We start from the raw sequence: 11,850 nt of genomic DNA, 5'->3' as shown, positions 1-11,850 counted from the left end.
TTTACTGCTGGGCAACATATTGAAACTAATTTGGATCCTCTATGAAAGAGTCATCTTGTGAAAAATAACTTTAGTGTATGAGTTATAATAATGATATGAGTATTTTTCTTTTCAAATCAACTTGAGTTATAATTTTTATACAACAATATGTAAAATTTTCTGTGTATAGGCTGATGATGATTTTTGACAAACATATATACCCAGGTACCCTTGCCCCAGTTAAGATATACAGTATTTCTATTATCTCAAGAAATTCATTTGTTTTCTTTTACAGTCAAACCCCGCAAAACTCCCATAGTCAACCCCAGTAAACCACTTTTCCATACTTTGAATGCCCCAAGTTACGTCATGTTCAAATTTTCCACACAACCCCTTGTTTATATTTTATTTATTTAGTGTTTCTAATTTTTTAGTGATTGATACTAGAAAGAGAGGAAGAGAGAGAAAGTGAGAGTGAGAGCAACATAGATCTGTTTCTGTGTGCGCCCTGGCGGGAATAGAACCGGCATCCTCTGTGCTTCGAGGACAACATTTTAACCAACCAAGCTACCAGCCAGAGCATAACACCTTGTTTTTTTTAAACATAATAAACTCCTGGGGAGATACATACAACTTTGGTTTGCTCTATGTGAATATTTCAATAACCTAAAAAAAGTATGGAGGACAAAACTTCAGAGGTAATTGGTACATATGCCCAGACGGACCAATCATGATGCTATAACCTAACACCACATAGAATTTCACGGCACCTACAATTTTCTAAATAAACCTACAAATAAAGTGAAAATCCATTTGAAATTGTTAGAGAAAACTTCTATAAAGCTTCTGCAAAGAATAAAACCTAATCTATAACCAATGTTATAACCCATGTTTCTTTTAAATGGCTATTATTATATTATAAAAGCATATTCTTCCAATAAGAGCAACAAAATCTACTACAAAGAATACCATCTAGGATGAGAATCAAGAAAGGAGACTTTGTCTCTCCTCTGCTGCTCACTAACTTTGAAACTGGATAAGTCATTCATTTGAGATTATAATAAATGTTTCTCCTTCCTGAGAATAATAAGAAGATAAATATTTGCAACAGTTGTGACATAAATTCAAGGTATGATTTTTAATACAGAAATTCCATAAATAAATACCATCTTGTCTTAACATTTTTATTATTTTAATTGTTCCAAATAATATGGTTTTTGTGGGACTTTTGCTTGGTTCTTTGTTCAAATAACAGGGGAAAAAAAGTCATGTGATAACAGAGAAACAAGAAGAGGAAATAAATGAGACAGCTTTGATTAGCATATTAAGCTAAAAATTACTATGAGAAATGAAAGGGCAGTTCTAAATTAGATAGCTACAGGACATGAAATCCCCTCCAGAGCTATTTCAAACCAAAGCCCTATGAGAGAAAAATGAAGCTAAACAAAGAATATGTGTCATTGTAAAAATGAAATAACAGAACACTCAAATAGCAAAATAGTCTCCATGATTATAAATAAATAAGGCATATTAGGTAGTAAGTAGATCCCATTGTCAAAAAAGAGCCTATAGAACTCTCTAAGGATCAGGACGTTCTCTCCTGATTCTCTTTCAAAGTAAAAGGCTAAACATCAGAAGTTTCTAGTCCTTGATCTAAATGTGAAATATTGTGGGGCCTGGGCCTGCAGACACTTAGCTTAGCTTGAGGCTAACCACTGAACATCAACAGTCAGTTTCACTTATCAGTAGGACTAACAGCTTCAAAAGACAAAAAGATATCAATCTTAAGATTTTTTTTTTTTTTACTTCTTTTTATTCGTTAAGAGGAAGGAAGGCAGAGACAGACTCTCTCATGTGCCCAGACGGGATGAACCTGGCAAGCCCACTAGGGGGCGATGCTCTGCCCATCTGGGGCAGTTGCTTCATTACTTAGCAACTGAACTTTTCTTACTACCTGAGGCAGAGGTCTGGGACCCATCTTCAGTGCGCCAGGCCAACTTGCTCCAATCAAGGCATGGCTGTAGGAGGGAAGGGGAAGAGAGAGAGAGAGAGAGACGTGAGAGAGAGACGTGAGAGGGGGAGGGATGAAGAAGCAGATGGATGCTTCTCCTGTGTGCCCTGATCAGGAGTCAAACCCAGGACATCCACACGCCAGGCAGATGCCCTACCACTGAACCAACCAGCCAAGGATTCTTAGATTTTATATCTAACATAAGTGGAATAGAAAACTGAGACTTATGGGCATGGCTTATAGTGGCATAGTGGATAGAGTATCAACCTGGAATGCTAAGGTCGCCAGTTCAAAACTCTGGGCTTGCCCAGTTAAGGCACATACAACAAGCAATCAATGTAAACTAAAAGTGAAGCAACTCTGAGTTGATACTGCTCACTTAACACCCTCCTCCTCTCTCTGTAAAATCAATAAATAAAATCTTTTTAAAAGACCCAAAAAACTGCCGCCCTGGCCGGTTGGCTCAGCAGTAGAGCATCTGCCTGGTGTGTGAAAGTCCCCAGTTCAATTCCCGGTCAGGGCACACAAGAGAAGCACCCATCTGCTTCTCCACCCTTCCCCCTCTCCTTCCTCTCTGTCTCTCTCTTCCCCTCCCGCAGCCAAGGCTCCATTGGAGCAAAGTTGGCCCCGGTGCTGAGGATGGCTCCATGGTCTCCGCCTCAGGCAATAGGATGGCTCCTGCTGCAACAGATCAACGCCCCAGATGAGCAGAGCATCGCCCCCTGGTGGACATGCCAGGTGGATCCCCGTTGAGCGCATGCGAGAGTCTGTCTCCCGCTTCTAACTTCAGAAAAATAATTTAAAAAAAACAAACCAAAAAACAAAACAAAACAAAAAAACAAACCGAGACTCATGGACATAGACAAAAATGACGTGGTTAACAGAAGGAGACAGTAGGGAAAGGGGAGTAAAGAGGGCCAAATATATGGTGATGGAAAATTATTTGACTTTGAATAATGGGCACACAACACAATGAACAGTTCAAATACTATAGAGATATTTATCTAAAACCTAGGTGTTCTTGTGGATCAATGTCACCCATTAAATTTAATTTAAAAAAGAAGAAAGTTTTTTTGTGTGACAGAGAAAGAGAGAGGGACAGATAGGGACAGACAGGCAGGGAGAGAGATGAGAAGCATCAGTTCTTTGTTGCGGCACCTTAGTTGTTCATTGATTGCTTTCTCATATGTGCCTTAACTGGGGATGGTTTGGGGGGGGGTGCAGCAGCTTGAGTGCAGCTCATCAGGCTTGAGCATGGGCTCACTAGCTTGAGCACAGGGAAAAAGAAAGATTTTATATCTAATTGGTAAAGCCCAGTTAGCACTGTTTAAGATTAGAATTTACTATTGTTTATTTTTATATTTAAAGATATAAAAAGATTACTTTTAGTCTGGAAAAGGTAAATGCTTAAAAGATACAAAACTTAATGAAACGCATGGATTAAAAAAATGACTGTTTTTAACTTGTTAGAATAAGATTCTCTTTTGAAGCTTGATCAAGGTGTACTTAGGAACAACAAAAGTCAATTCTACTTTGAACTGTGAGATTAATAGGCAGAAGGCATCACATCTTATCACACAAGTATCATAATTTTCTGATTACTTGTCTAAATGATCAGTTTCTTAAGGGCTGGGTCTTAGTCACCTAGTAACTTAGCACAGCGCCAGTCACGTAGGTGCTTGATAAATTGTAGCTCTTATATAGCCCTTTTTAGTTCCACTTCTCTCCTGGGGACTGTGTCTGTGACCCAGATCCTGAGAGTTCTTCTAGCAGGGGAAGGTTGTACAATTACTTTCAAGTTCCAAGGGTAGCTGTAGAAAAGGTGAGGGACAAATAAGCAGCACATACTTCATTTACTCTGCTTTATTGGCTTTTCATTTCCACAACAGTAATACTTCATCTCTCACTCGTGACATCGAGAATCTGGTAAGTAGCGATTCTGACAGGATGTGAGGTAAAATTTTAAGTGGGCAGCTCAGATACTATTTTCATATAATGAAAGCTGGTCTTTAGCATACATTTGTTTAATAAACAATGCTATCTATAAACACTACTCTTACCCAAAATTAACAGTGATTTTCATATTAGAGATATTATTCATAAATTCACACAAGGGTACAACATAGCAAAGACTTGACTTATTTGAGAGAAACCTGACAGTTAAAAATAACATAAAATACCTGAAGAAATTACCTCAAGTACATATTTTATATAAATATTATATATATAATATATATATACACACACACACAGAGACACCTATAAACAATTTATAATCTAAATTGTAATTAGAATGCCATTGACAGATAAATGTAACCAACTCTCAGTAAAAGTAATAGTTAATAGATCCTAAAGCAGTGATTGTCAGGGAGTGGTCGCTGGATCAGCAGCAGCAGTATCACCTGAGAACTTGTTAGAAATTTATGTTCTCACACCCCACCCTAGACCAACTAATTCAGAAACTGGGACTGGGATTCAACGATCTGTGCTTTAACAAACACTCTAATTATCAGATCAACACATTGTAACCTTAAACTTATACAGTGTTGTATGTCGATTATATCTTAATTAAAACAAAAAATAAGCCCTCCAAATGATTCTGATACACACTATAGTTTGGAAACAACTGCTCTGATCTATATATATTACTATTCTTATTTTACCGAATGAGAAAACGTGGGTTTATACATACTCCGCCTAATGGAACTTGGGACGAGAGCAGGCCTTGAGACTGAATCCAGTGCACAGTACTGGAAGAAAAGAATCAGCTGAAGAACCAGAAAATCTCTGATTCCTAAGATGCATGTTATTTTAGCTAAGGTGTAAAAAACAAACAAACAAAAAAAACAGGTAAAGCTTATTAGGTTTCAGGGGCTTTGTGATGCAAGGATAGTAATAATGCCCTAACCTAAACAGGTTTTGGTGAGAAACAAATTAGATAATGTATGTGACCATGATTTGGAGCCATAAAGTGTCATAACATTTTGGTCATCATTGTTTCCACAGCCTTTAGATCTTATTAGAAAATGTACCCTCAGTTGCTGTTTCACATTTCTAGCTACAGGATTTACACAAACTTTTATACATGACTCTGGTTTCTAATTCTGGTTATCCTAATTCTGGTTATTCTAATTCTGGTTTCTGCTATAAGTTTTTTCTCCAAGTTGTAAAATTATATGAGCTATAACTCTATTCAAGACAAAATTATTATGACCCATACTCATGAATACAGAAAAGAGATAGTGTTATGGGGCATTTTTCTAGAAAAGAATAATTTGATTTTAATTTTACACACACAAAAAAACTCTTCTTTCAGATTAGTTTGATCTATATCTTATACTTTTCAGCTCACCCAAGTAGCTTTCACAGTGAATTACTATTCTACATTTATTTTACATAACTGGCTTTTTTTTCTTTTTTTCTTACAGAGACAGAGTGAGAGTCAGAGAGAGGGATAGATAAGGACAGACAGACAGGAACAGAGAGAGATGAGAAGCATCAATCATCAGTTTTTCGTTGCAACACCTTAGTTGTTCATTGATTGCTTTCTCATATGTGCTTTGACCGTGGGGCTACAGCAGACCAAGTAACCCCTTGCTCAAGCCACGACCTTGGGTCCAAGCTGGTGAGCTTTGCTCAAACCAGATGAGCCTGCGCTCAAGCTGGCGACCTTGGGATCTCGAACCTGGGTCTTCTGCATCGCAGTCCAACGCTCTATCCACTGTGCCACCGCCTGGCTAGGCATAACTGGCATTTTTAATGTATCATTTACTATATCTTAAGTGGACTTTATATGATAATTTCATAAACTATATATGTGTGTGGATACTTTTTTTTTTAGCATGCATGAAGGAGAGAGAGACAAAGAGAGAGACAGGAAGTGAGCAAGATGAGAAGCATCAACTCGTAGTTGTGTCACTTTAGTTGTTCATTGATTGCTTCTCATATGTGACCCCGTGCTCAAGCCAGCGACCTTGGGCTCAAGCCAGCAACTTTAGGCTTCAAGCCAACAACCTTTAGGCTCAAACCAGCAACGATGGGGTCATGTCTATGATCTCATACTCAATCCAGCAACCTCAGGGTTTTGAACCTGGGTCCTCAGCATCCCAGGTCGATGATCTATCCATTATATCACTACCTGCTCAGGCTGAATGTGTTTACTTTTACAAATAACATTAATTTTGTACTTTAAAATAACTATAATGTGCAATACCATTATAAGTAACTGTGAAATTACAAAAATATATTTTAAAAAGTTTTTAAACCTGTGTTACTACCAATCAACAACAGCTATTTTTAACATTCTTATATTCATCCATCCAAGATTTTTTTATATGCACGCAACATACCCAAACATATTTTTTAAAAATAGGAGTATCTGATTTGAACACTTATCGGTATTTTATAAGAGCCTGACCTGTTGTGGTGCAGTGGATAAAGCATTGACCTGGAATAATGAGCTTGCGGGTTTGAGACCCTGGGCTTGCCTATCAAGGCACATATGAGAAGCCAGTTGATGCTTTCTATTCTTCCCCAACCCTATTCTTTCTCTCCCTTTAAAATAAAATCTCTTAAAAAAATAAAAAACTGGCCCATGGCAGTGCAGTGGATAGAGCGTCAACCTGGAACACTGAGGTTGCTGGTTCAAAACCCTGGGCTTGCCCAGTCAAAGCACACATGACAAGTAATCGATGAACAACTAAAGTGAAGCAACTATAAGTTGATACTTCTCATTTCCCAATCTTCTTTCTCTGTAAAATCAATAAGTTTAAAAAAAATAAAAAAGCCCTGACGAGATAGTTTAGTTAATTAGAGCATTGTCCTGAAGCACAGAGGTTGCCAGTTCAATCCCAGTCAGGGCAGTGCACATACAAGAACAGAGTGATGTTTCTGTCTTTTTCTCTCCCTTACTCTCTCTCTAAAAATCAATTTAAAAAAACATTAAAAGTATATTTTCAGGTAATCATTTCTGCTTCATTAGTTCAAATGGCTACGTGGTATTCCAGAGGGATGAGAGATTTATTAATTATTTATTATTAGACATTTAAATTTTTTAATAAAAAAATTGTGATAAACATCTTTCTCAAATAAATTTTATATAGTCATAATATGTACTTTTTAGTGTCTGGCTTTTTTTGGTCAATATTATTTGAGATTTCATTCATGTTGTTGCCTGTAGTCATGTTCATTCATTCTGCAAGAGGAAAAGTAATTTTTCCCTACTCTTCAGAGTTTTTGGCTAAGACCCCAGTAATAAAAGACAGATTAATGAGAGAGAAACAAACAAAAGTTATTAATGTGTACTTCGTGCATACATGGGAGATACACAGGGGGAAATGTGTAGCTTTCTGGGGTGGCTTTGAATTCATAGCCTAAATATCATATTAATAGAGAAAGGAAGAAGGAATGTAGGCCTCTTAGGGGACAGTAAATTATTTTTAGAAAAGATCGATGGACCCTTGAAGAATACATGGTAAATATGATAGTTTGTGACAATGTTTTTCTGGGTGTGGTGTTGACGTCTAGTCTCCTGTCCTGTGATACATTAATCTTCCCTGGTTGATGAAACTTGTGGGGAACAGATATTTTTTATGACAATTGAATTCTTTTGGGAAGATCTGTCTTTAAGCACATAGGGGGATTCAGAGACAGCCTTTCCCCAAATTTTCTGTTTTTCAAGTGCCTACAGCTCAAAATAATCAGTACACCAAATCTTTTGGAGTGGCATGTCCTAAACTCTGAGTCATATTTTAGTGTGGCATATTCTGTTGCCCTTCAATTACAATTACGGCATGATATTCTAATCTAACCTTTCTGTTTTATTAATAAAAATCACCCTCTTCTTCCCTGGCCAGATAGTTCGGTTGGTTAGAGCATTGTCCAGATAGGCAAAGGTTATGGGTTTGATCCCTGGTCAGGGCACATAGAGGGAGAAATTGATGTTTCTTTTCTCCCTCTTCATCTCTCTCTAAAATCAATAAATAAATTTTAAACATATTTTTAAAAATTACTTCTATGTAGTTACTATGTAGTTAAATACTGAAGTTATTTGCTGAATGGTGTTTCACATTAGATTTTTCTGATCATTTCAACTTTTATAATCAGTGATTCAATGAACACAGCATACTAATCTAATTATCCTCTCAGAAGACATTATTAGAAGCAGTGTTCCTGGATCAAAGAGAAGCACATTTTTAAGGCTTTTGATTCATACTCCATATGGCCTCTACAGAAAGAAAGATTGTACTAATGTTTATCTTAGCAGTAGTATATGTTTTCTTCCAACATCCTCCACTTTGTGGGGGGAAAAAAAGCAAGCCTGACCACTGGTGTTGCAGTGGACTGAGCATCGGCCCAAGATGCTGAGGACCCCGGGCTAAAACCCCAATGTTGCTGACTAGAGCATGGGCTCATGGGTTTGAGCGTGGGGTTGGCAGCTTGAGCACAGGATCATCGATATGACCCCAAGGTCACTGGCTTGTGCAAGGGGTCATTGGCTTGGCTTGAGTCCCTGGTCAAAGCACATGTGAAAAGCAATCAATAAAACAACAAAAGTGAAACAACTATAAGTTGATACTTTTCATCTCTCTCCTCCTCAAAATAAATAAATAAATAAATAAATAAATAAATAGCTTTTCTACTCTAATTTGTCAAAATGTATTTTATTGTTTTAATTTGCATATATTTGATTCCTTGTGAGACTGATTATCTCTTCATATGATTAGCAGACACTGACAAACCTTCTTATATCCTTCTGTATCCACCTCTACAGCCTCGAGCCGCTACATCACTGCTATGGGTATTTCTTTGGTTGTCTAGCAATTGTAAGCTATACAAGGAAAGTTGAAAGTGCTAGGGAACTAATAACCCCAGGAACGGCAACTAAGATGAGAGGTAAATACTCCTATTGCACCCTTTAAGTGGGATAACTCTGGGGAATGTTTCACATTCATAGAGATCCTCAGTTGCCCCTGAAGGAAATGGCCTGATAACTCCCCATTTGTTGGCTTCCTTCCCTTCTCTGTCACTTTTTCACTTCCTATTAGCATTTTCTAGGATCATCCCTTAAACAATCTACTTGAACTTGAATCCTTACCTCAGAATTTTCTGGGCTGGTGAACCCAACTCAAGACAATATGAGCTTTCCCCCCCCCCTTATTTAATCAATCACATAATCATTCATGCATTTTTCTCCATTTTTATATTGGGGTAAAATTATCTCCTTTAAAATATTAAGAAGGAAGAGATACTTGTGAAAGACAACCCTGACAGATCACAAATCAGCAACTTAATAAATAATTACATTTACCCCAAGTTATCTTAATAAACAGTAATAAAAGTTGTTAATAACTTATATTCAAAGGTAAGTACCCTCTCTTTATCTTGAATGTGCCATATTATGCTAAAGATGTTTTTGGAGGTATAAATGAACTAAAATTTAGAAAGGGGGAAAAACTAGCAAACTACAGTGAGGAGAATATTTTAGCAAAAGTGTACAAAATGTGTTAATTGAATGTTATAAGAAAAACTACATTCAACGATGTAAATATGCTCAGAATAGGTTGCCATCATTTATAGGTGGAGATTAAGGCTCAGTAAGAAGTCTGTTGAGAAGGTTTAGAATGGAAAGACATTTTTGGGTCAAATAACATCTTCTAGTATCTAAAATCAATACGTTCTTAATTAAAATACCAATCTCCCAAGATGGCTCTGAAAGAGAGTAAATGGTGTTAAACTAAACTGGATCAGAGCTGAGAAAGTCAGCCAGACTAGAAGTGGATACAATGAGGCACAAAAACAAAACAAACAAAAACTTTCAAAAATAACTGACCATTTGGAATTGAGGGGAAGAGTGTAGGAAACAAGAAAACTGCCAATTTGCATCTTGTTCTGGTCCAAGAATCAGACACAGTCACTCCAGCAGAATTTGTTTAGAGGCCATCCTTCCTTCTGCATGATTTAAACTTTACAAAGGCAAAACAAGGATAGTCTAAACAACCTAACCTGCCTTATATGGACAATGTAAGTTTTTAAAGAGGAACTACAGAATACAAAGCTACAAAAGTCAAACCTAAAAGCCTCTTCATGGTGTGACTGCCCCCAACGTCATACTACCTCCAGATGAGATTAAATGAAAAAAATATGTGACTCAGTCTTTTTAACATATTGTATCAGGACAGTTTGTAATGTTTTTCTGAACTTACAAGATACATTGTCAGTGTGCCTCCACAATAGCAAACACCCAGAAGAAATGTAGAAAATTCTGTCCCAATTAAAGTTAGTGCAAATGATGGGTGTTTGATCTCAAAGCTGGATGTTCGAAATATATTAAAAGATAAATGCTCAATAATTCATCATCTCTTTGCTAGTCAGTTTCCAAAAGCTCATAGTCAAATTGTTCGGGAAGAGATGTCCATAAACATTTCTGTTTCAACTAAAGATATGTTTACCGAAATATATTTTATTAGGTGCCCTCAACCATTATTGCTAAATAAAGACAACTGATTATATTACCGGCCTCAATACGGACTGATCGCTAAGGCAATCAGCAGCCATCAACTAAACAAGTGAGGACAGAGGTGGCCTAGGGGAAATTTCAATCAAGTATGATTTCACTTTATATCAGTCAGAATAGACTTGGTTTTTCTGTGATAACAAACCACCCCCAAATCTCAGTGGATTAACCCAACTAAAGTTTACCTCTTGCTCACATTACATGCTCCATGTGAATCAGCAAAAACTGTTCCACAGAGTCACTGAAGGATGGACTCAAGCAGATTAAAGCTCCATGAGCTTCAAGTTGCACCTTCCAGAACATGTAGCCAGGAAGAAGTGGTGAAAGGAAAGGTAGACTGGGTAGTTCCACTTATGTCACTTCTGCTCATATTTTATTAGCCAGAATTAATTTCACGGCTCCTTCTAACAAAGCAATTGAGAAATATTGTGTCAGTTGTGCCTGGAAGAGGAATAGAACTAGTTATTGGGGTAATTTTTACCACACACTTCAGTAACCTGGAACTTTGGATGATTTTCTAGCACAACGTGAGGACAGAAATAGACACTGAGAGGCAAAGCTAAGGACACATAACAAAAGATATGAGTCATGGCTCAGAAGTCCCAAGCCAAGGCCAAGAGTCAATGAAGAAGGAGATTCAAAAAGCAAAAAAGGAGCAAGCATCAAAATCCTGAGAATATTTTCAGATAGCAAAGGCCAATCTGTCATAAAGCTCTTTTGAGTGACTTTGTATTGATACAAAGTAACACTTTTTTTAGGGCATCTTAGTATGTTACTTGACATCTGATGTCACCCTATCTACATTTCTCAAAGTATGGTCATTGTATCATCAGGAACAGACATATCTGAGGGGTATCACAGAAACAGAGTCCTAGGACCTACTTAAAATCTTATAGATTAGCCTGACCAGGCGGTGGCACAGTGGACAGAGCATCAGCCTGGGATGCAAAGGACCCAGGTTTGAAATCCGACTTGAGTGTGGGCTCACCAGCTTGAGTGCAGGGGCGCTGGCTTGAGCATGGGATCATAGACATGACCCCATCGTTGCTGGCTTGAGCCCAAGGTCGCTGGCTTGAGCAAGGGGTTACTCGCTCTGCTTAGCGCCCGCCCCCCGTCAAGACACATATGAGAAAGCAATCAATGAACAACTAAGGTGCCACAATGAAGAATTGATGCTTCTCATCTCTCTCCCTTCCTGTCTGTCTGTCCCTATCTGTCCCTCTCTCTGTCTAATAAAAAAATCTTATAAATTAATGTTATCTTCTCAATATTCCAGAGCAAGAACTTCAACCTGTGATTCACCATTCATTTCTGCGAGTTGTGGAAACTTCAAAACTTTCTGGTG

This window comes from Saccopteryx leptura, chromosome 9, assembly GCF_036850995.1.
Source record: "Saccopteryx leptura isolate mSacLep1 chromosome 9, mSacLep1_pri_phased_curated, whole genome shotgun sequence".
Lineage (NCBI taxonomy): Eukaryota > Metazoa > Chordata > Mammalia > Chiroptera > Emballonuridae > Saccopteryx > Saccopteryx leptura.
This window is presented reverse-complemented; position numbering follows the sequence as displayed.